The sequence below is a fragment of the Anastrepha ludens genome, chromosome 3 (genome assembly GCF_028408465.1).
Source record: "Anastrepha ludens isolate Willacy chromosome 3, idAnaLude1.1, whole genome shotgun sequence".
Lineage (NCBI taxonomy): Eukaryota > Metazoa > Arthropoda > Insecta > Diptera > Tephritidae > Anastrepha > Anastrepha ludens.
Genome location: NC_071499.1, coordinates 10,412,560 through 10,439,984, shown reverse-complemented (window position 1 = coordinate 10,439,984; position 27,425 = coordinate 10,412,560).

Below are 27,425 nucleotides of genomic sequence, written 5' to 3'. Positions count from 1 at the left end.
GTCCGTAGTATTTGTCTTCTTTGTTTTCTTCTCTACAACATTCTCCACAATTTACGTAATTGAACAATTACCATCTTTATAACTCTTAGTGCATTTTATCGAGTGGTTGGCAGGCTGTCGATTCGACTTTCAATCGTCCATTTGAAACGGCTGCAGAGCTTGGCATCTCTCTCTCTAATTAAGTATAGATATCTTAATTGGCTGCATTTTCTGGCACAGCTGGTAAAGCGAGGCGTCAGCGTTGCTTGAGAAATTGAAAAAAAACTACCGGCCAGTATAGGCTGCACCTAAATTACGGAGCCGCAGCTGGGTTGCTCAGATTTCTATTGGAGTTGCATTGCTGAATTGTTTATTAATGGTTTGAAATTGTTTCTTGCACTATTGAAATTGGGTTGGGAAAATTCAATGCAAAACAGTGAACAAGAATTTAGGCATTTTGTAAATAGAAAAAGTTTTTCTTTTTTTAGAACTGCGCGAGGTGTGTCTATTAAGTAACAAAACTGAGGCTGTGAAACATTTTAGTTTACGTACTATCACCTTAAAAATACACGCCTGTCCTTGTCCTATCCCCACAACGCTTCTTAGGAATCTTTCATTGCTCGAAACAGTGCGGTCAGTGTATCTCTATCAGCTTCTTCAGGACACCTGCCACTTTCTCTTTCACAGCGTCAAATAACTCAAATTTTGTTCTTTAAAATACAGATTTCACCTCTAGAAGCCGATAGAAGTCGTATGACACAAGATTCGACGAGTAAGGCCAATATTCAAACTACTAAAATAAAAACCTCATCAGAAAATGCGTAATCAGCCGGCGCATAGCTTTTGTAAATACCACTTGACTACCTAGAATCTTTGACCTACCACAATTCTTTCACGAAGACAGAACAGGCTTATACTTGCATGGGTTCCAGGACGCTCCGGTGTTCCAAGGAAACGAAACTGCCCATGAATTGGCACAAGGGCCAGAGCCAATAATCGGAATTAGTTCCGCAGGAATCATGAATTGGATCAGCGATTATGTATGCAAATTACATAAAGAACGATGGTCCGGTCTAGAACGCAGCAGAACTGCAAAGTGTTTTGTGACAAGTCCGAACAGAAAACTGTCAAACTTTCTACTAAAACTGGGAGGGAAAGACGTTCGGTTGATGGTCGGTATTATTACAGGACACAACCCATGGGGTCAGCATATGACCACCATTGCAATCATTGAGGACCCAATGTGCCTGTCGTGCTTGGGGGAGGCGGATAGCACTGAGCACTTTCTCTGTGAGTGTCGGGCCTATGCTAGAGCAAGGCTACTAGTTTTGGGTGCCGATGTCAAGAGAATGAGTATACATATTCGTTCTCTTAAACTGGAGGATATTTACAGATTTGCCAAGGAATCTGGAAAAATCTCACAGGACTAACTACCTCTATCTCTGTCTCTATTCTTTCCTATCTCTTTCACTGATACTTTTCTCCTTCCCTCCTTGACTATCTACCCTCTCGCCAGAGCTCTAAATATGATAGGCTTTTTAGCCTGAGTGTTATAGGAGCCACCATATCTCTTGGTGCCCCTTGACTTGACCAATTCAAATTTCAATTTCAAATTTTAACAGCTTAGTTGGCAATAACTGTATTGTATGAACAAATTTGGTTACACAGATTTAAATATTTCGAATCGTGTGGAGCGCATGAAAATAATAAATATTTTATTAATTTTGTTGACTAAATTTTCTATTCAGTCTTCAAAGGAATTGAATCCTTAGAAAACCTCCACAAAAAAAAAATCACATCGAAAGTGCGCATGGGAGAATTCATTCAAAACCTGTCCACCCATCCAACTACGTAATTGTTAAGGAAGCACCACAATTGCTCTGCTATTTACACACATACATGTATACTACCCACATGAATGCATAAAATAATCCGTCGCAATATTCCTCCTAAGCGCTATTACAATGAAAATGCAATGAATAGACTTATTCCGAAAAGGGCACCTGTGGCACTATGACCACCCGATTTGACTATTGGTCTTCAAAATTTGGGGGATGCATCGTGAGCCGTGCATTCATTATGAATCCACGCTTCTGCGTCTAGTAATACAATACCCACACTCGTGCATATGCATACACATACACACGCATATGTGTTGGCATAGCCCAGCGCAGTAGTTTCTTGGTGCTCGTTCATTCGCTTGTACGTGTGTATGTTTTGCATACGATTTTCTTATTTCCGCAGACAATTCTTTGAACTTTTCTTCTTTCATTCTATTTTTGTACGCATTCAGGCCAACATTATTATCAATAGAAGAGTAGTGTGGTCGGCAAGTGGCCAAGAGAATGGCAATTGCTGCTATTTATGTACACACACATACACATTTATTACTGGCCAACGGAAGTGCGCCTAGCTTAGCCAGTCTATTATGGATAAATAAGTAGGTATAGACGGGTAATAAAGCGACTTTTTTGTGCATATTGTTCTTCATTTATATATGTATGCAACAACAAATCCATATATATTTCAGCTATTTTAACTACGTCGTTTTAACGGTGCTAATGCAGCGCCAAGTGCGCATACAAATGACGAGAAAAGCTACGTAATATTCGAGCCGGTAAATGTAAATTTTTCTTTTGTAATCACTTGCCTATTACAGCAATAACAACCATATGTTTATATAAGCACAGTTTTTGGGTCGCCAATCATTTTAGCCGCAGTCGCACTTACCTAGAAAGATAGAAAGAGAAGAGAGAACGGAAAATAATTAGTAAATTACTAAATTAGCTTGAAATGGGCTAAGTTTTTGATTCAGCTAATTATTTCTCGCTGGAAATTATATTTCAGTTTTTAATTTAATTTAATTGCGAATTTTAAGATAAGCCGCATAATTTTTTTTTTTTTTTTTCAAAATTATATGAATAATCGATATATTTAGCGATATATTTGGTATTCAAAGTTCTATGAATAGTCGATATATTTAGCGAAAACCAGAAATCTATTGAATATAAAGTATGTGGTATTCCATTATTGTGATTAAGCGATAAAATTAGTCTGAAATTAAAAAAAAATAAAAAAAAGTTAAAATTAAAAAAAAAAAAATATATAGAAAGCGTTTTAAGATATAGAATATTTAAAATTAAGCACACAAAAAAATATTTTTTTCCAAAATTTTCCAAAAAAGTTCTTTTTCTTTCAAAATTTAAAAAAAAAAATTTTTTATGTTCTTAATTTTTAAATCTAAGATTTTCCTAAGTTTGTTATAGACTTTAAATTAAAAGCAAAAAAATTTCTTGTTAAATATTTTTTTTTAATATTTTTTTTTAATTAATAACAAAATTTGTTTTTTTATTTTCATTTTTATTTTTTTAAATAAATTTTTTTTATGTGCTTAATTTTAAAATCTATATACTTAGGAAAATCTTAAAACATTTTCGATACAAATATCCAATTAACTAAAGAAAATATGATTACTTGAAGGCAATGCACGGTGGGCTTGAACATAAGATATGGTTGACAAAAATATTACACAACAGGGATTTGTTACTGGCTACTCATATATGTAAAAATCCATTTAGTTTGAAATTCTACGCGCTTCTAAATTCAAAATATCTCAATTTTTGTGAAAACTCCGAAAATATCGCATATTTAGTACTGACCGAACTTAAAAAAAATTTATATTGACAGAAGTTTAAAAGAATAAAAATTAGTTTACGCTTATCATGAGCCATTTTATCATCATTATTTCAATTAATGAACAATTGCAGCATCAGTACGTGCAGAAAATTCAACCGACAGTGAGTCACGTAACGCATAAATGTGATCACGACGCGAATAGATTAAAAGTGTGCGTTCTGCGTGGCAGAAAAATTGTGTTTGACAAACAAAAATCGGAATTTATTATCACTGACCAATGTGAAAAGCTGGTTAAGGAGTTTATCAATACGTATTTTTGTATTAGGAATTCCCCATTCCCATTGGGTATATATGGATATTGTCGACTAACTCTTCTCGACCAAGTTTTCTGTGTTTTCTCGGTCGAGACATTTACAGACTGCGAAACTACGCACAAATTCGGGTGCGCAATTGCTGATGTTTGCAATTGCTAAAAAATGTCGAACAGGCCGATCCAGCAATTACCCTCAAGTGTAGAAAGCAAGTGCGTCATCAATCTTCTGTATTTGATACCACAATCTCAATGCCATGCCACCAGATTCGCCGCTTCCGAGAGAAAAAAATGCAGACAAACCTACAGTAAAAATGCAGTTTTGTGTGCTTTCAAAAAATAGGCAGAGGTATTCAACAACCCGTACCATTCGTCACAATTTATTAAATAGTTCTCAAAATGTGGTCAAATTATTAGAGAAACTACCAGAAAAGCAGCAAGATCAAGTCATAACCACTACTTTGAAAAGAAAACTTGAATTACAAAATACTAAGAATCAGGAAAATAATGAACTCAATTTAAGGACAGGTGGTTCTAAATCAACTCTTGTTTTGAACCAAAAAAAGACGGGCCTAATAAAGTTTACAGCTAAAGGATTAGACAATTTCCGAGTGACCGGAAATTTTTTGAAAATTTCATTGAAATTCACTCGGAAGTGAACTACAGACCCTACCCGTCTATTTTTTTCGGAAGTTTTGCAGCGAAGATACACAAGAAATCTGTAGAGCTTACGTATAACTTCGATGTGAAATCTAATTATACGAACTCTTCCGCATTTCCTTTACTTTGTCTACTTTCTAAAGCTTCTTCTCTTCTTAATTGGCGCGATAACCACTTACGCGATTTTGGCCGAGATTAACAAAGCGCGCCAGTCGTTTCTTTCTCGTGCTAACTGGCGCCAATTGGACACACCAAGTGAAGCCAAGTCCTTCTCCACCTGATCTTTCCAACGCAGAGGAGGCCTTCCTCTTCCTCTGCTACCACCAGCTGGTACCGCATCGAATACTTTCAAAGCCGGAGCGTTTGTATCCATTCGGACGACATGACCCAGCCAACGAAGCCGCTGGATCTTTATTCGCTGCGCTATGTCTATGTCGTCGTAAAGCTCACTTTCTAAAGCTACGGTTACTATAATCATATGAACGTTTTGACGATTTAAAAATTTTGGATTAAGAACTTTTTTATTCATTTCCACCTAACCCATTTATTACTATTTCAACTTGCATCTCTTTTAACTTGATTAATTATAGCGCCATCAAACTTCCAAGAGCCGAATATTTGAAGCCAAAACAACAGCGCACAAATGAAGACATCGAATACCTAACCCATTGCTGACCTTTTGCAACCTCATAGTAACCCAACCCACTGCAGTCAACCAGCAACTAGAAAGCCAGAAGACCTTCAACTCCGTAGAGCAAACTGGCGGCGACTGTGGCGGCAGTAATGTTGAATGTTGAATTGGCAGGGAATTCACTTTGAAGCTGATTCGAAGTCAAGTGCCCGGAGTCAGTCAAGGTAAAGCAAAATCAACAAAGACAGTCACGAAGAGAGGGCGAAAGGCAGAGTGAAGGCGCAATAAGTTGCGTTATTGAGGCAAAGTGTAAAATTGTGACGGTATGTCAAAGGCGCGCCACTGACTAGCAACGGTAACGACGCTGACGTTGACGATGTCGATGGCCACCACACAACAGGGTTGCACAGTTAAAATGAGTCTTGTGTGCAGATGCTGTTGTTCCTTCATGCATTTCATGCGTCAGCCGTACTGCTTACGTCCTCCAAATACTTAAATAACCTCCACTGTACTGTGCCAATCCTCTTCGGCTTTTTACGTCGCGCAACAAAACGTAAATGAATGAGCAAAAATTTATGTGGGAAAAAAGAAAATTGCAGTGTGATGCAATGTTGAGGTACACAGCAACCGCAGGAAATTTTCTGTGCAGGTACGCAGCAACAGGATTTCAGGGTTGCTGACTCGAGACTAGCATACGCAGGCGCGTACCAAGGACGATTTGTTTTCTTTTTTCCCCCGTTTTTGCTAGAGCTCCAGACTGTGTGGTGATGCAACGACAGAGTTCTGCTGTTTGGCTTATAGGTTGTGATGAGTATTAAGAACGAAAAAGTGGGTGGAAGATGGGAAGGATGGAGTGAATTGGCTTTGAAAGTAAATGCTGCTGTCTGTGATTTATGGACGATTACGCGACGTATAGTTGTGGGATTTTTTCTTTTGCATGCTTTCTTTCTAATATACTTTTTCGCTGCATTTGTGTGTATAAATTTATGCTCGACAACGTTTAAGGATTAATGGGAAAGTGCAGAGAAGTTAAATGCGTTCACTTCAAAGGGTAAGAATTATAGTAAGTTCATAAAGGAAGAAAAATATATAAAAAAAAAAATTGTGTACAAAAAACTATAGATGTATGTATGTATATATGAATCTGAAAAATTAAATTAAATTACATTTTACGTAAAAAATTTTTTATTTGTTGTCCGCTTAAACGTTTGAATCGTAGCACACAGCCACAGGATGGGATTAAGACTTTTTGCAAAAATCTTATGTATAATTCGTTTTGGTTCATATTCAGTTTATACGGACAGGTTCTGTAGTTCACTTCCGAGTGATATTCATCGGAATTTTTTGGCAACTGCATTGAAATTTACTCGAATGTGCACTACAGAAACTCTGGCGCTGGAGTCAACATGTTTCAATTCATATTTACAGTATGCTTTATCAATGCAAATGGTGCTTGTTTCGATGTTCCTATAGACCTCTAAAAAATAAATTCTTCCGATTAGATTATATCTTGAGACTTTCACTAGATCGAGTTTTATACTGTGTGGGACAAAATAATAGAAATAGTCAGTCAATGATAAAACAAAAGCTTAAAACTTTTCTTGAAAAGAAAGAATTAAAAAAATGTTGAAATTAAAAAAATAAAAATACAAAAAACAAAAAATATTAAAAAAACATTAAACAAAAATATTAAAAAATAAAAAAACAAATGGAAAATTAAAAAAGGCATTAAATATATTACAAAAATATTAAAAAAACATATTTAAAAAAATATATATTAAAAAATATATATCTATTAAAAAAATATTAAAACAAAAAAAAAAAAAAAGAGAACATTAGAAAAAAAAATGTAACGAAAAACCAAAAACTTTAGTAAACATATATTAAAAATCGAATTGAAAAATATATATTATATTACAAAAAATTATTAAAAAATAGCAAACTAAAAAAATAAAAAGCATATTAAAAGTTCTGTGTCTATTAAAAAAATATTAAAACAAAGAAAAAATTAAAAAAAAACATACTCAAAAAAATTAAAAGCCTTAGAAAAAAATTAAATAAAACAACCAAAAACTTAAATATAAAAATATAAAAATTTTAAACAAAAACAAAAAAATATATATTACAAAAAATTATTATATTATACTAAAAAAAGTTAAAAAAATATAAATAAAAGAAACAAAAAATATTTAATAATAATATTAAAAAAAAACAACGAAATGAAAATTAAAAAGGCATTAAATAAATAAATAAAAAAAATTCATACTACAAATATATTAAAAAAAACTTATTAAAACAAAAAAAAATATTACAAAGAAAACATTAGAAAAAAAAATTTTACAAAAAACCAAAAACTTAAGTAAAAAATATTAAAGCTTTAAATAAAAACAAAAATGTTAAACAAAAGCGTATTAAAAAATATATATTACAAAAAATTATTAAAAAATAAAAAATTAAAAAAATAAAAAGCATATTAAAAACTAAAAAAAAAAGCAATAAATAAAAGTAAAAATATTAAACAAACAAAACAAAAAAAGAAAAAAATATACAAAAATATTAAACAAAAAAAAGAAAAAAATATACAAAAATATTAAACAAAAAATATAACAAAATTGTGACAGAAATACAAAATTTAAACAAAAATAAAAATTGTTTAATTGTTTATTGAATAGGTTCAATTTATTTAAAAACTCAAATCAAGAACACTTCCCTACTTCTTGGCTCATAAATATCTCCGTGTTTAATTTTCCATATTTTATGAGTTTTTTTTTCGTGGCATTCACAAAACCAATATGCATGCACAGGTATATGAGCAACATACAACATTTTTTTTACTTATTTTTTTTTTTTTTTTTTTTTTTTTACCGAAATCTATAAAAATGCTTTTTAAATTTTTTCAATCCTAGAAAAAATTTACCACTCATAAATCATACTAACTATTCTAAAACTAAAAGTCACCGCTGTTTCGCAATTTCGGTTAGCCACAAACATAAAATAACAACTCATTCATTCATTCATTCGGCTGTCTACCACAAATACGCAAATGTTTGTATACAATTTCCTCTCTCTCTGTTAACTGAGCGCGAGAAAATGCCACCGAAATGAATATATGTATACACATACATATATGTAAGTACATTAGTCTACACGTAATGTGCACAAAAACATATCGGTTATATTTATAAAAGCAACAACGGCACAGCAAAATATAAAAAAAAAGCATGTTTGCATGTATACAGCAAAGGAATTTGTTAGGAATTCTCACTTTGCTTGTAGCTTTAGGTTTTTAACTTGTTTAAGAGGTGATACTGTTGTCAAAGTTAATGTTGTTGTTGTTGTTGTTGTTGCTATTGTGGCACGTAACAAACGTGGCATATAGGAATTTGTGACACTCACATCCCCATCCACATATACACACATACATACAAATTTGCATATTGAAAACAAACATTTGCTTGTTGGTCACAGCGACAAGTCGTACACCACAAATTGGGTTGGCAGAATTCCCACCGCTCACTGCGGGTCGCTCTCCTGCCAATCTTTAGCATACATAAATACTATGCACCTGTACTGATTCGCATACAAATATGCATATTTTATAACTGAAGGGATATTATGAGCGCGCACGAGTCGACTCCGCGGTGATTAGTTCTCCCATGGAGTACAGGTGTATGAAAGTTGGTGTTGTGTACATACATACATACATATTTATAGCATATTGTGTGTTCTGTAATGATGGTCGGTTTACTTTTTTACATCGTTATACACATTCGTGCATTGTAGAATATGTTTTATATGTAAATATGTGCTTGGATTAGCATGTACGAGTGTGGTTGTTTAGGCTAAAACAAATCGATAAAATTATTAGATACCGAGTGCAGTTGTACTTGTGCGATTTTAATGGCGTCGCATACAGACCTACATACATAAGTACAGTGTTGTGCATAGCATAAACAATTTTTTTTTGATAACTAAAATTAGCTTCTATTTCACTCAAATCATTGGGATTATTTTTTGGTTAAGGTTTTTATTTTCTTTTGTTTTTAAGGCTAAAATATCTCGGAAACCAGAGCAATTATGACCATTTTCTACTTGAATTTAATACGTCGAAAGCCTTTGAAAGAGTATACTCTGGCTTCTGATACACAAATTTTCGATTAATTTGGTCGGTTTTCGAATTACGACCTGCCCTATTTTTTGTTTCCGTATATGTATGAACTCGCATTAAATTTGGAAGCGCCTTTTTCAAGATGAGTGTAGTTATATTTTTATCCCATAACGCCCGATGTACGCAAACGGGGACACTTCAGAAGTTCTTCAATATCTTTCTTATTTACGTTAATTTCAACTACGCTAAGGTGAAGATAAATAATGCATCTAAGGATTAAGAAAGAAAAAATGTTAAGAAATATTTCAATAGTGCTTTTGAAACACTTTTTCTGGTAAGTAATAAACAAAAATATTTCTTTTATTTGCAATTTTTTTCGCAAGTTGTGTGCTCATTTTTTATAAGCAGTGTCTGGAATCTGTCTACTCTTTTGTAGTCATATGCAATCAGCTGAGTAAGACGTGTTTTTGTTTGTGCTTTAAATTGTTTGTGTTTTTTGCGAAATGTGGCAAGTGTTGCTGATCCGTCGGTGTGTGCGTGTTTCCCTAGTTGTTCCTGTGTTGATTCACCTGACCATATCAACGCTTTTTTGTCACAGATATTTTAAAAGGTGCATACATAAGTCAACAACGAGAAAAAATTCAACAAGAAAACCTGCATTCCCCTTGAAAACTCCTCTCACGCCTGCATCAGCTATTTTGGAAAGAATGGAGATAAAAATGGAAGAGCTGAGAGACTCAATCATTCAAAAATTGACTGCAGTAATGGTTACATCAGAAGAGAGGGTAATGCAGAGAATTGGCGAGTTGGCTGCTGAAACGGCAAATTCAAAGCTGACGATAGCGGGAATTGAGAAAAGAGTGAATGCTGTTGAGGGATTCACAGATGTTTTAGCACTTCGCAGTGAACTAAACTCTGCTTAGTGCTTTTGAAAGCAGTGCAGTTTCAGCAGATGTAATAATTAACGGGATCGCTCCAGCAGTTGATGAGAGTTTGCCAAAATTCTTTGCGGTGCAGCTCAGCAAAAGCCTCCGCCTTTGCGTGATGCTTTTCGGCTGCGTAGTGCAAAAGGCAAAAAAGCAACAACAATTGTCCTATTGTTGTTAAGCTTTTCTTTGCACATGAACGCAATCAGCTCTTAAAATCTATTGCTGTATTTCCCTATCCAAAAAGAGATCGCTTGCGCTCTCTGAATCATAGCATTTGAACTCAGTATTCCCATTTAAGAATGGTATTTTTTAATAATAAAATAAAACATCTTTTTTTTGTGTTTCCCATTTAATAAAGTAAATTTTTAGCGAGTAGTAAAGAAATTTTGTTATTTTTGTTTACGTCGAAATGGACTAAGGGCGGAAACCAGTTTAGACTGATAAAAAAATCGAGTTTTTTTTATTGCATAAATTGTTAGTATAACTACTCAAGAAAATGTGGTAAAAATTTTAAAGCGAAATTCGAATTATTCCCGATTCTATGTTCACTTCAATGACCGCCCGTCGGTGCGGCATCGTAGCGCTTACGATGCGATGCTCTATTTCAAACGCGTTTTTCTCGAAACGCCTTTTTTTTTTGAACTGGTGGGCACTCTAGCTCAAAAAGTTATCGACCAATCGTAATGAAATTTTTTCGGAGTATACTTTATTCAATTCTCATTCATATGAACCTGATTCTGGGATTATTAAAAATATTTTTTTTAAAGCAAAATAGATGGAAAAATATGGTAAGAAAAAATTACATTGTGTTCAAGCGCCTCAAAGATATGCAATTTTCAATATTATTTTATATTTTATCACAATTAGGTTTATATTCTTAGGAAACATGTTGTTAACGAAAAAAAAAAATAATGTGTTGTTTATTTCGGAGAAAAATTGCAACCTCAGGAATGCCCACCAGCAAGATACTCGGACAACATGCTCTAACGCCACTATTTCCGGCCAAAATGGCTTGAAATAATTTTAAAGTGTACTAAAAAATATAAGTAAAATACCCTCCATGTTTAAAAAATTTCTGATTATTCCTTCCTTGTTCAAAGAATTCACGAAAAACACCAAAATTTCGGCCTCCTAAACCGGTTTCACCCATTAAAGGCCATAACTAATATGATAGGTCCAGAGAAAAAGAAAGTTTTTGGAATTTAAATAACTAATCAATCGAAAATTAAAAACATTTCAAGTTAATTGTATCACGCAATATGGCAGAAAGTAACTCAGCTTTTGCGCAACACTGTAATTATTTATATAAGTACAAATGTATGAAAAGTGCATATTTTTTTACTTCTTCCATACACTTTAGCGGATTTAGCGGCTATCAAAACGGCGTCCATATAATAGGTGACACAAAAATTTTGATTTTAAGCACTTCCTGTAGCGAAAAGAGCTCATAAATTACACATACATACATACGCATGTACCTATGCATGCAAGCAGTGTCCATGCGCCCGTGCGCCACTCCAATTATAATTGGCGGCTTTATGATTATGGCTATCATTTTCAATCAAAATTTTTTATTTACATTCTTGTATGCACATAAGTAGTTGAATACTTGGTAAACATTGTAAATCTATGTATACATTTACGCTTATCAAGGCCATTCCATCATTTCCCCACTATTCATTGCTTTATTTTGGGGTTCCAACTATGATTTGCCATAATTACCTTATAATATTTTGCCTTTTTTCAATGCTTCCGCATTTGATTGTAATTTTGGAGTTATTATTTGTATATCGAAACCCCTGTTTTGTTGGTACCCTTAACAGGTAAACACAGATATGTATGAGTGTAAGTGTATACAAATAAGAAACAAAGTCGCTGGTTAAAGGGCAGACACGTGCACTATAATAAAATAAATAAATGTATATTTTTCAGTAATAATTAATAACAAAAATTACTCAAATAAATTTATGATGTCAGCAATCTTTAAACAAAATAAAGCACAATAAAAAAATTATAGGTAGGCTACAAATCGATAAATAAATGCTACCCGGAAATTTACAGATTATCTCGAAAAACTCCTTTCTTTTTAATTTCTAAGCATTACATATTTCTTTTTTTTTTAAATATAAACATTTTGATGGGCTTTGTCCTTTGATGGACTATGTCCTAAGCCGCAAATTAAAAATTGGGCAAGCCATTCGTGCTTATATTTTCAATGTTATTTTTATTATAATTTAATTTTTCTAATTTAAATTTAATTTTTCTAATTTTAATTAATTTTTTTTAATTTAGTTTATTTTTTTTTTAATTTAATTTTATTTATTTCATATAATCGGCAGAAAATAAATGAAGAATACACACTCCCCGGTCGGTCAACAAATTTTGTAACAGTGAAAATATGATTTGAGGTTGGAAATATATAAATACCTAATTGTCCTAAGCTGCAAATTAAAAATCGGACAAGCCATTCGTGCTTATATTTTAATAGTCTTTTTTACCATAATTTTATTTATTTTGCTAATTTAGCCTCTATTTCCACCAGCAACTTAGCTGCAATTAGGGATAATGCTAAGGTTCGGAAACATATCAAAGAGTACATAACAGAAAATGTTTGTTTACATTTGAGACTTGGTGACTACAGACTATTACAGAGCTGCCTGCATTTCTTATAAAGAGCGTGATTGGCAAGATTCATGTGTTTAGTTTCGTTTCTTAGCATCTGTTATTCCAAAACCAAAGCTTGCTACAATACAGAAAAAATATATATTTATTTATGCTAAAAATGAGGGGAAAAAGGAACTTTCTGTAATTTTTTATTATTTTACATTTTCCACTATTATTACACATTATTCTTGAATCAAAGACAACAATACTCAGCAAAAATTTATCTGATGGCAATTTATATTAAAATTACCAAATATCAATAACTAGCAACCCGGCCCCCTTCGCTGGGCACACTAAAATAGAATAGATATGGTTTAGAACAGAAAATATATGGTTTTCATATTATTTATTTCTTTATTCTTTACTCAAGCGCTTTGGCATAAACAATATTTTTTGTTTTTCTATGATCATCCATGAATTTTTCGTTTCAATTTATATGTTTTATTAAGCATTGGAGCTTTTTTAACCATTATCCATTTATATTTTTCAAAAAAAAAAAAAAAAAAAAAAAAAAATGGTTTTTTCCACGAACACATAATTTCATTCGGATTTCACATTAAATTCTCAAATTTCGTAAGAAATTATTCACTGTTCCAAAATCCACTCCAAAAAAATTCACAAACAATTTTTACATGTTGCACTTACGTTTTTTCCTTATGGCATCCAAATCAGAAAGAAATATTGACACATTGTAACTCACACTGTCAATGTTAAGTTATCCTATTTCCACCAGCAACTTAGCTGCAATTAGGGATTATGCTAAGGTTCGGAAACATATCAAAGAATACATAGCAGTAAATGTTTGTTTACATTTGAGACTTGGTGACTACAGACTGTTACAGAGCTGCCTGTATCTCTATGTAAAGAGCGTCATTGGTAAGATTCATGTTTTTAGTTTCGTTTCTTACAGAAAAAATATATGTATATTTATTTATGCTAAAAATGAGGGGAAAAGGAATTTTCTTTATAAAATATTTCTACCAGTTTTTATTATTTTACATTTTTCACTATTATTAAAATGAATCAAAGACAACAATACTCAGCAAAAATTTATCTGATTGCAATTTATATTAAAATTAGCAAATATCAATAATATGAAACTTAATTAATATACTCGCTTTGTTTCGTTCATTTACAGCTCTGGCTGCGCCTGAAAGCATCTTGCACAAGAATGTTTACATTTGAAATACCGCTAACACTGTTAGCACATTATCATGTTCTGTTAGTTAAGCCATGCTGAGTCAACTTCGTTCTAAAAGAGAGTGCAGCAGGTTTATTATAACAACAATTCATTGGGAATTTGAGCATTTAAATGTTATGAATAACTCCATATCCGCCTTAAGCTTAAACTGTAGTTAAGTAACATAGGTATACATATGTATACCTACATATCTATACATATATTACATAGAATTTTTTTATTTATTTTATTTACTTTAAAACCTCATATCGGTAGAACACAAGTTTTTGCCCTCTTTACAACAGCAATAATGCATCGTCTGTCTCATGCAAAACTTTTCATATTTAAAATGAGATTACGTACAACATAAAAAACGTAAAGTTCATATTACAATTTTTAAAAAAATGTGTGTGTGAGTAAAACTTGAAGCAGACTTTCTTGAGCAAGAAATATATTCTTCAACCAACAAAAAAAAAAAAAAAGAGGTCATAACTTGGCAAAGTTTTGCAGAAACACACACAAAAACAACAGCTGTTGCACGAATATGTGTAGGCAGACAAACGGGTTGAACGCCGTTAGCACTTGTAAGTAGCGGGATTATGATAATCGTGATGCACGTGGGAATTGAAAGATGAACTTAAGCTCTTAGTTTTCAAAGATAAATATGTACACCTGTGTGCACAATAATAGCAGCGTGACACAATGCAAATTTTTAAGTATTTATTTTTTATTTGATTTTTCTATAAAAATATATAAGTTTCAAACTTTTAAGTGAGAATTTTTAGAAAAAATCTGGGTATGTTATTTTTTTATAAAAATATAGTTCAAGCTGCAACAAAAACCATATAACTCAAAGTTTCAAACTTTATACAAATTTAAGAAAAAATTCAACAAATGCCCATAAAATTTTAAAATTTCAAACTTTTTAGTCAGAATTTAAAAAAAAATCTGGGTATGTAGTTGTGCTTTAAGTATTTTTTTTTTATATTATCTTTTTTATAAAAATGTAGTTCACACTGCAACAGAAGCCATATAAGACAAAGTTTCAAACTTTGTACAAAATTAAAAACAAAAAAAAACATTCAACAAATTTTTATCAAAATTTCTAAGTTTTTAGTCAGAATTAAAAACAAAAACTCTGTGCACATATGTAGTCTTGTAGCCCATTCAATGTTGACATAATATTGTGCCGGTTTAAAGTCGCTTTAATTTTTTTTTGTGCTATGCATTTTCTTCCATACATGGAATACTCGAAAAATTAATTAATTTTATATTATAAGAATCATTTCCATTACGAAATACGGCTTCATGCTTTTAGCTGGCTGCCTCGGCTGCCTTTGCAAGAAGCTCATACTTCCAATCTAATGTGCTAAGACTTTGTTGACCGTTACGGGCTCTAAATCAAGAACGACTCGAACGATATTGATCTTATGAGTCTGATAGGTTCTGAATCAGTAGCATAAAATCAGTCCATGGCGATACCCCATAATAAAGCCAGAGAGCTGATATCACCGAAACAGCTGATAGTACGATTATCGTACTCAGTGGATTGATTGATTGCCAATATACGGCAAGTCATTTTGCTAAAATTAAAGATGATCAAATTGAGATGAAAATGGCTTTGAGCAACGTAAGACGACTTCTATTCTCATACAAACTGACATTCAAGCTTTTGAGCGGAAAAGAGCGTCAGTGTTGCGCGCCGTTAAAAATATAACGCCGCCTTTTATCCTCTTTATTCTCTACCTATATTCTCCTTCTACCTATGTACACACATATTAACCCCTTCGCTGTCAAAACTGTTACACTCTAACCCAATCCATTTCTGTAACGGTTCAATTAAGCAAAGTTCCACGGACATTTTTTATTTTTTCTTAAAAGAACACATTGAATTATGACTAGTGATCGGGCGTTAAGTTAATCACATGTATAAAATTTAAATTGAAGAATTTGCAAGCAAAAGTTGAATAAATTTACAGATTTTACTGAATTTCCTACAACACTTAAAGTACAGTTTTTCATTTCGCACCCAACATTTTGAGGTACTGTGATGAGTAGAGACACAAAACACTATGAGGTCGAAGTGCAAACCTCAAATTAATCTAGTCTGTCTAAAGTTGCAGAATATCTTCGCATTCGCTGGGCTGCAGCTGATGAAAAATTGAAAACTTAGTGGAGCGTACTTTCAACGATTATTTAGGTATAGATAGCACAGGCCTTAATAATTTTATTCTTAATCAATTTTAATCTACATAGTTACCTAGATGAGTCTCTCAAGCAAACTGAACCACCCTGAATATTGAATTGAGATTTTAAATTTCGCTCATTATATTTAATATTAAGATGCTTTTTAAATAACCCGTACGATGCATTACTAATCACCCTGGAATATTTAGTTAACTCTAATGCATGAAAACGTATGAATCAAAACAGATGCCGCAAACGGTGACCAATTGCATTGAACAAAGTGAAGTGCATTGAGAACTTGAAATGCGGCAAAAAGTCATCAATGAAGAAACGGCGAAAAGGCGAGCAAAAAAAAAAAATGGATACGATTACTGCTTACATATATACATATGTATGTAAATTAAAAAAAAATGTATGTAAATAGGTTGCATAAAAAGTCAAGAAATACAGAAATGTAGCGAAGTAGAAATCGAGAAAAAACAATGCATCTATTTTCTTTGAGCACAGAAAAACACAAACGTAAAAAAGTATACGAAAACATTCTCACAAATGTAAAATGTTCAGAGTTCACTAGTTTTTAAAGTGAAAGTGGGCACAGTTAATGTTTAATGGTTGAAAAAGTTACAGAACCGTTAAGTCATTAGGTTGAAAAGTTAACTTAAAATATACGAATTGGCGCACATGCAAAGCAGTGGGGAAATAAATAAGTAATTGAGCAGCCGTGAGTAACAAAAGAGCATCGTCTTAGACACAGGGAGCGGAGCATCCATCAAATGCTTGGAAAAATGTTGAATGTAGTGAAAAAGAGTGTTTCAATAAGCCAGCAGGAAATTTTGCTTTTAAAAGTAAATATATAAAAAAAGTATGGTCGAATTTTGAAAATATTTGCAGACCAGTGGGTCTTAAGTCAGGCTGTTGGCATGTCCACAGTAAAGTCAGGCAATACTCTACAAATTCTCTCCGTGAACTTAGTATGGCAAAAAAGCATAATGTGACAATCGAATTACGGTATTTATGTTTCGTATATTAAGTTAATTCACAAGTGACCCATTTGATGGTATATTAGCGATTTCTAGGTAGTTGGGTGTATAAGAATGGAACGATTCGTATTTATAACCGGGCAGAGTGTTACGTTACTTCAGTGGCATTTATGTAGATACATATGTGGACAAAAGAAAACACAAATAAGAAAAAAATTAAAAAAATAGTAAAAAAATTCGAAAAAATAATAAAAAAATTAAAAAAAAAATTAATAAAAAAAAAACAATAAAAATATAACAAAATTTAAAAAAAATTAATAATAAAAAAAAATAAATAAATAAACAAAAAAACATAAATAAACAAAAAAACATAAATAAACAAAAATAACGTAAATAAACACAAATAAAAAACTTAATAATTAATAAAATTTTTAATTAATTTAATAATTAATTAAATTAATTTAAATTTAAGACAGCACTCGTAAAACGGTGTAGAGTAGCCACAATTGATTGAGTCCAAAGATCAGCCTGCCTCCTGATAACAGGATGCTTAAGTACAACACCTACTAAGGCTCTAAATACGTTGCTTCACTTGTTCCCTATCGATCTGACTGGCAAAGCGATTGCAGCGAAAGCAGCGACACGCATGAATGCTATATCGAAATGGAATAAGTATCTTGGCCATTCGGCCATACTGAACAGGAACACTGTTATCTCTTCCGACATAGACTATCATGTAAGTCTTCCATCACCACCCTTGCTATTCTCCTGTTCACTCCCAACTAGGGAAGCATGGAAGACAAATCTAACCGAAATCGATGGCCCTCTGATTATATATACAGATGGTTCAAAACAAGACGGCAAAGTGGGATTTGGAATCTTTTCCAATTCCCCTCACATCAATCTATCATTTAGATTACCCGACTACTGTAGCGTATTCCAAGCGGAAGTATGCGCTATCTGGTATGCTGCGAAAACTCTCTTAGAAAATAGAATATCACTAGAGGATATCCGCTTTTTCACCGACAGTCAAGCGGCCGTTCGAGCACTCAGCTCCTCTTATACCCACTCAGATGTGGTTCGATCCTGTCTCTTATCTCTTAACGAGATAAGTGTTCAGAATTCTGTCCAAGTTATCTGGATACCGGGTCACAGTGGATTCGAAGGTAACTGCAAAGCTGATGAGCTCGCAAGAGCTGGAGCTGCGCAATCAAATGTTAGTAACTTACCCACAGTCCACATTCCGCTCTCAACATGTAAAATGCTCATCGATCGAGAATTTCACAGCATTGCTGATCGGAGGTGGCGAGTGGAAACTACTTGCGTTACGACCAGACAAATCTGGCCATCCTACAATCTGAAACAGACAAAAACCCTTATAAGTCTTTCGAAACACGAACTAAGGCATATAATATCTCTTATCACCGGCCACTGCCTTTTGGGCACTCACGCACGTCGGCTCGGGGTTCCTCAAAACGACCTGTGCAGATACTGCGAGGACGAAGATAAGGAAGTATCGAGCAGGCATTTGCTGTGCAGTTATCCAGGCCTAGCCAGAAGTCGACTCGCTCTTCTAGGCTCTTCAACAATTGACAATCTTTCAGTACTCTCGGACCTGAAAATCGAATCTGTCATTAAATTCTCGAAACGAATTAATATCTTTGACCAAAATCAACAATAAAAATCTCGGTTAGGTGGGGAAATCATATAACATAATGAGCTCTAGGGCAACACAACGGACCCAACTTGCGGTCTATGTGGCACTCCGATGCGGGGTCACCCTTAAACCAACCAACCAAGACTTAAAAAAATTTAATTAATTAAAACACGATGTTAAATTAAATAATACAAAAATTTTAAATTAGAAAACAAAAACAATATTTTATGCTTTTATAACGGCAAGAACATGAAATTATTAGGTTGTACGAAGTGTTGTAAGTGTCTTATTGTCTTATGTCACAAAGATTTTAGCGGTAAAAAAAAAAAATTAAAAAAATACAAAGTCAATAAAAAAAATAAAATAAACAAGTTAATAAAAAAACTGTAAAATTAATTAAAAAACGATTGTTAAATTAAATAAAAGAAATATATAAAAGAAAAAAAAAACAATATTTCCTTCTTTTATAACAGCAAGAACATGAAATTATTAGGTGGTTTAGGGGGTGTTGTAAGTGTCGTATTGTCTTACCTATATCACACATATTTTAGCGGTCAAATAAATGGTTAGAAAACTTGAAACCACAATCAACTATGTTCTGTCTGAAAATTCTGAATACAAGGTGGCGCAAAATTAATCGCCCTATCGGAAGATTTAAATTTTTACAAATGGCGTCATCACACCTGTGCACTAGACACCTGCAATAAACAGACACAGATTTCCGTCGCTCAAAATAATTTTTGTTTTTTTATTAAAAAAAATATTCAAAAACGAAATTGGATGATTAAATTTGCGCCACCCCCCTCCCTACTGGGCAGATTTAGCCTGTTCAGAATATTATTTTTCCCAATAATGAAAACAAAACTTCAAGGGGAAAAATTTACTGACGATAATGAAGTGAAGTCGACTATTTCTGACAGTTCCCACTACAGTCGGCTCTACGTTAACAGAACGACTCGGATTTATATCTGTCCAAGGACTGACACTCTGGCAGCATGCCACAAATATTGAAGGTTAATTTTAATGCTGTTACAACAAAAACAAGAACTTTGCTTACTAGACAACAACTGAGCGTCCATTTCTAAGGCCGAACGTAACCAATTTCAGCCGAAGTCGAACTGAAAGCGAAACGCACAGTCTAAAGGGTGAAAGTAATAAACAGCAATGATTTTTAAAAATTCAGTATTTTTTTTTTTAATAAACAGGCAAAAAGAAACGGTCTTAATCTGAATGTATAATAAGATTAATCTTTAAAGAAGAATCTTCTTTGGCCAAAACTGAACCGAACTGAAAATTTGTGGTCAAACCTGGCCGGAAGTTCAAATTCGGTCGTTCACTAATGTTTGCCTATTTTGAAGCCAATATTTTTTTTTGTGTTATGCATAATGCGTCCGCCGTAGCCGAATGGGTTGGTGCGTGATTACCATTCGGAATTCACAGAGAGGTCGTTGGTTCGAATCTCGGTGAAAGCAAGATTAATAAAAACATTTTTCTGATAGCGGTCGCCACTCGGCAGGCAATGGCAAACCTCCGAGTGTATTTCTGCCATGAAAAAGCTCCTCATAAAAATATCTGCCGTTCGGAGTCGGCTTGAAACTGTAGGCCCCTCCATTTGTGGATCAACATCAAGACGCACACCACAAATAGGAGGAGGAGCTCGGCCAAACACCTAACAGAAGTGAACGAGCCAATTATTTATTTATTTTTTTATGCATAAACTTGAAAGATCCGAGATCGAACACGAAAATTAATTCCATATTTAGTTTGAGGTTCCTTCCTCTTCATTATACCAACTTTTTGGCCTTCACTCGTGCAGAGGTTAAACATACATTTTACGAACAAAAATTACCGTTAACTGCAATTTCCAGCTGGGAAGGGAAACTAAAATACGAGAAAAGAAATATTTGCAACTTTTATATACAAAGTGCAGAGTAGATATTGGTTTGAATGGGGCAAATGAATGGACAATGTAAATAAGAGGGCAAGTCTAGAATAACAAAAAATGCATATACAATAATTGAAGAAAACGCAAGTAAAGAAATATTACACGAAAAAAAAAACTGAAAAACTCAAGAGTAGCAGTTTTGCAAAAAAACAAACAAATAAGCAGACCAATATTGATTTAAGCCGAGCAGCAATGCGATACCAACAGCACCACTAACACGCTTTTCAAACGGTCAAATGGTGAAGTGGCTTGCAATGCGAACATGCGTGTGTATGTATGCGGACAACTGAGCATGTGGAACGGCAAGCGAGCAAAGAGCAGACAGGTGCTGTCATAAGTACGTGTACAATAACGCATTGAATGGCGTGTGGCTCATATGCAACATAAACAATGAAATTGAGGCATTCATGTCGTCGTTGCGACGCATACAAAGGGTGCGAACGTGTCGGATTGCCAATTTGGTGTCGCTTCCGGTGACATAGAGTGGCGGCAAGAAAAGCAGGTGGGCGGCAAGTTCAAACACCAAACTTAACAAGGAGGCAAAGCAGGTAGCAAATGGGCGGAAGTATGACAAAAATTGATTTTTGTGCATTATTATTCGGAGAAATGTGTTTGAATGTGAGAAAATTGATTTTTATTAAAGCTTATCTACCGTTATGTGCTTTAAAAGACCTTAAGGAGCAAGTAAAAGAAAATAAAAATGATTGAAATTTGAGTAGAGCAAATTTCCACAGCAAATAAGTCATCAGAAAGTGATGCATTACGAGTATTCAGGGTGGTTTCCCCGCAAATATTTAGCTTGTTATTATTCCTTAGTTTATTTAACGCTAACGCTATCGTGCATTCACCGAAGCCAACAACAAACTCCCCTTTTGCTAAAGTAAATGTTGGCGAACTTCGTATGCACCGAAATTTTGATTGATTCAAATGGGCAGCAGCACCACATCAATTGTGAGTGAAATTTAATGTCTCGTCAACATTTTGCGCTTACAAATTCGGGCATCCCCCTTTTTTCATCATCTACAAGTAGACAACTTTGCAGACAACTTTTATGCACGCCAAGCGGTTTGGCGCGTCAATTTGGCCTGGGGGCGGCGACGGCGTCATCCGTACATCAGCCATTTAGTACCTCGTAAAAGTAAAATATGCGAGAAAGAAAAATATGTGAAGGAAAATATGGACAGGAAAAAGGTCGACAAGTGCGCTTGAATTGGCGAACAGACACAGCGAGTGTAACGACGCAGTACCCCCCATTGCGTTAACCGAATTTACAACTTTGGTATCTGTAGTCATTGGGGGTAGCAGCAGAAGATTCAATCGATGACAAGTTGCATTATTTCCGCCCAAGTGATTATTTAACATAAGAAAAGCGCCTCAAGGCGGAAGTTATTGAATTTCGCGCGCAGGAGGCAGGCTTCAAACTAGACACTGCAGCGCTTGAGTAAACTGATATACAACAACAACAAGGGTGCAGATATGCTTTCTTATTATTTTCGGCAAAGATTCGCAGTAAAGTTTTGAGAATGTAAGAAAAGCAAACAGTGATCTAAGAAAGTATTCAACTAAAGTGAGTAGACCTTACAATTGCTGCGATTATGGTAGGATGAGTTATGGCAAAACTGTTTTTTTCTTTTTTTTTGTTAGTTTTTTTATTATTTTTTTTTTATTTCCTTTTCATTAATTTTTTTTAATAATTTTTTTTTTTTATATTTTTATTTAATTTTTTCTTTTTACTTTTTTTTTTAATCATTTTTTTAATTTTTATTTTTATTTTTTTTTTTTGTTAGTTTTTTATTTATTTATTTTTTTTAATTTCCTTTTTATTAATTTTTTTTTAATAATTTTTTTTTTATATATATATTTTTTATATATATATATATTTCTTTTTTATATATATTTTTTTAATTTTTTCTTTTAATTTTTTTTTTTTATTAATTTTTTAAATTAAACAATTTTTTTTTTTAATTGTCTGGCGTTGGCTATGTAAATTGGAAGGAGCGAAAGTACTTCTAATAGAAATTGAGTTGATTTAACCTTTTTACAATCTTCGGTTGGATTTCCGCGTCTGGTTTTTTTTTCATCCTGTTAGTGGATCCGTTTATCCATAAATCGACAGAAAATTAAATTTTAGTAAGTCGATAGCTGCAAAAGAGAAATCTGTTAAATTCACGTCCAAAGTCGAAAAGCCATTCTGGCCAGACCTAGGTGTTCGACTTTTTGAAAAAAAAAAAAAAAAAAAAAAAAAAAAAAAAAAAAAAAAAAAAAAAAAAAAAAAAAAAAAAAAAATGTCGTGTTTTCTGAGCTCAAGTGCATTTTACCGTCCTCCATTTAATGCAGCTGTATTCAGTTTTGTTCCAGAATTTTGTAAAGACTAAAAGAAATATTAGTCCAGAGGCGTGAGACTGTAACCAAGAGTGAAAAAAAACTGCGCGAAATCAGGCCGTGACGTCGGCAAAGTAAATAAACAAACGAAAATAAGAAGAAGAATAAGTGAAAGCAAGGAAACTGAATTGCATTCAGAGACTTTTTTATCATTCGTGGCTTCACAATTTAAGACGTGGCACTTAATCTTTATTATTTTCTTCAATTTATAAATTAAAAGAAATAATTAAATAATTAATTTACACACAAAGTGGGTCGGCGTCACTCAAATGTGAAATTCTCAAAGAACAAAGTAGCGGCTTGCGGAAGGCGCCACCTCTAGCTAAGGCATACTAAAGTGAATCTCGTCGTAGATTTTAGGTGTGCTAGAGTAAAAGGTGTGCCCTAGATGTTGTTTTAAAATAAACCATGTAAAAATTTAGATTTTTTCAGGTTTCACTATTTTTCAAAAATATTTAAAATACGGTTCTTAATTAATTATGTGTGAAAAATGGTATCAAGCAAATGCCCACCATGAGCACGTCTACAAGTAATAAAATCCGGCAGACAGTCGATTCATGAAAGCCCAATTATTGAGTGTTGAGAACGAGTGTCGAGAAATCGATTTTGAGGGTTATTCAACAACACTTTGCGCTAGAGCAGCAATATTTTCAATAGAACGGCCATTTTTTGGTCTGCCAGTCCTTTTTCTATCCTCAACAGAACCAGTTTCTTCAACTCTTTTCACCAACCTTTGAATGGTCGACTCATTCGGCCGATTAAACATCGACCATTTTCATAATAAGTTTCAATAATTTTAAGGAGTTCTTCTGTCGCATAAAATTGTACATCTGTTTACTTGGCAAAATGTATTGTATAAAGATGACGTAAACAAAGGTACCGTCTAGGCATTATTTAAATCTGGCTTCTAGAAGTAACTTCTGAAAGACCATTTCCTTTAAAATTGTGTGGATTTTTCCAGTTCTGTGTTTTTTGTTTTTTTGTGTCCAAGTTTCAGTGTCCGCTATTGCATTCCTCATATGAAAAAAAAATCTAAATAAAAGCTTGCTTTTATTGCGAACATTTTGGCAACTCACTGTGCATTTGTTTCTTATGCTCATTTAATTTTACTACCCGCAAAATACGCCATTTTTTACTATATTTATTTTATCGCAAATTTTGCATTTCTGCATGAATAAATTTTGTTAGCAACTCTTTGTCCATTTCGTATTAGATATGCATCAGCTGAGTTTGCAGTAAAATTTCCATAACTTTGCCATACATTTCACTTTACTTTACCATTTACTATTGTATATACACACATTTATTCTTCCCGAAATTGAGGGTTAAAACTATTGTAGTAAAGGACACATAACGCCTCGGCATGACTCATCCGAAAAGGAAATTAATTGGTAACCTTCAAGAAATAAAACGGCAGGGGAAGTAACACGTCAATGAGTGTTTTGAGGGGTTCTTTCTTTGGACAGGAAAGAAGGAAATTTTCTACTCCCAACTGTCTCGTTTCTGCTTCCAGCCGCTTCTCGTGAGCGGACGCTTATGCCTCTGAAATGCCATGAAAGGAAGTCATTAACATGATGACACGCGTGACATTTTCCTTTACTCTACAAACACACATACATACATAATACACACACATTGAAATAATGAAAATAGAACGAATGTTAATTTTGAAAAGTGTTTATCAAAAATAGTAGGTAGACCGTAATAATAAACAAATGTCAAAACAAAACGGAAAACTATTTTTCATTTCCTATCACGAAAACATCTATAAGTGCAATAAACTAAAAACGAAGTTGGTAGGCGAGGTTGTGCTACTTTGTGTTTTGGGGGTGTTGGCTCAGGGAATTCCAACAGCTGTTGCCATCTGCTAGTGGCAGCATTATGGTCTGATACTCGTAGTAAGTGGCTGATTTTCATTCTAAACAATTCATAAGTTGGCATGCAGACGTTGCTCATGACGTCTCTCTCTCTCTTTGGATTAAATAAGTAAATGCGCCAAAGAAAGAGAGAAGGATACATATAAAATCGAAGGCGGCAGTATACACGAAATTTGTTATTGACTTAGTTGAGATATTTTGGATGCAATTAAGTTCACAAATGTTTTATTTAAATAGTTATCAAGCACCTCCTTCTAGAACATCTATTTAAGCGCGGGTGGGTAGAAGCAGGTGTGTAGTGAGTAGTTGCCATCAGATATTTTTATGTGATGGAGTATTTCTCGGAATTCGAAAGATTTTTTCAATCAAGTCATGTTCTTTTGAAGTGGCTGCCATCGAAAAGAACTGCATCCCTTGGGCCAAAAATTAAGTATTGGATACTAAAGAACGTCAGACACTTAAACTTAGCTGTAAGCTGTGAAATGCCCACACCTGCTCAACGATCTTAACTCATTTCGTTTATATTTTCAAAAAAAAAATACAGCATAAAAACAACAACAACCACAAAAAGCAACATCGAAAGCAATAAAAAAAAACAAAACAAAAAACCAAAAACAAAAACCAAAAAAGAAACCAAAAAACAAAACAAAGAAAAAAAAAAAATAAAAAAACAAAAAAAAAAATACAAAAAAACCAAAAAAAAACATTAAAAACCCCAAAAAAAAAAATATAAAAAAATATAAAAAAAAAAAAAATAAAATAAAAAAATAAAAAAAAACATAAACAAAAAACAAAACAAAAAAAAAAATAAAAAAAAAAAACAAATAAACAAAAAAACAAAAACAAAAAAACAAAAAAAAAAACATTACAGCAAGCCACGAAAAACAACAACGAAAGCAACAAAAAAAAATACAACAAAAAAAATATAATAATTTCCTCCATTTTATTTACCCATTCAAACTAAGTGGTTTACGAAATCATGAGTTAAGTTTACAGAAGGAAGGGGAAAGCGGCATCTCTATCAAACATTTGCTCTCATGATACCACAGTTTAGCTTCTCAGAGTCATCTTCGCTGAATCCCCCAGCGTTCCGATTAATTTTATTAGCTGCTTTTAATCAAAAGACACCACCTAATTGCAGATTCCGAAACCTTCTATTTGCATGGTGGGTGCCCCGCTTTAGAGGAGATGAGAAATCGTTCTTATTCTCAACCTTCTTGGATAACAATGGAAAAATGTTTACGCTAGTATGGTTCATCCAAGAAGGATGAAGATAAGACCGATTTCTCATACTTTTCTTTAACATACATAACCTTCCTGCATACTTTTTTATTCAGCAACGCCCCGTAAAAACGTCCAAGGTATTATAAATATGGCGGCCGCCATAGCAGAACGGCCTGGAACGTTAATACATTTCGGTAGTGCACAGATTCGAAACCTCGGCCATTAAACCAACACATAATAGAAAAAGATTTTTCTAATAGTGGTCACCCCTCAGCAGGCAATGGCAAACCGCCGAGTGTATTTCTGCTATGAAAAAAACCGTTCAGAGACTGCGTAAAAACTGTAGGTTCCTCTTTTTGTTGAAAACCCTTAACAAACGCACAGTGAAAATATGAGGAGGATCCCGACCAAACATGTAATATTAATTATATATATCCTCTCTTTTTCTGTTTTCCTATTTTTCGGTACTATTTGCGTTAAGGATTTATGTTTTGAATCCAGCTTTAAAACGGCTCCACTAATGATAAATTTATTAAGTAGCAGTTTTCGGGTAGCCAACGGCCAAAAATGTGTAAAGACCTGTGCAACTGTTTCCCTCATAAAACGCGCATAGGAAATTTCTTCGCACAAAAAGCAAAATTAGAATCTATTTTTAATTTTAATTTTTTTTTTTTTTTTAATTTGAATCAATTTAGAAATTTGTTACGACCGGAACATTCCGGGTTTACATCTTATCTTTCGGATTCATCGGGCATGCACTTCTTTCTAATCTATGCTCCATAAACTTGTACTCTTTGACTTTGGATCATAGTGAGACGGATTCTGTTATGTTTAGCTATATTCTGTACAGATCTGCAACACTCCAACGTAGTTTAGAATTGAATGAAGGTTTCTTAAAGCGGCTCGGCTATCACTAAATATGAGGGTACCTCATCTTAGAGGTACGTCCGACCTCCACAAACTTCATGAAACCTAAAACTGCAGTCTGGAAGACATTCCAAAATAATTTTGCACGACTGCTCGTGTTTAGAGTTGTTGTGTAAGGTGGGACTTAAAAAAAAACAAAACAGCTGCTC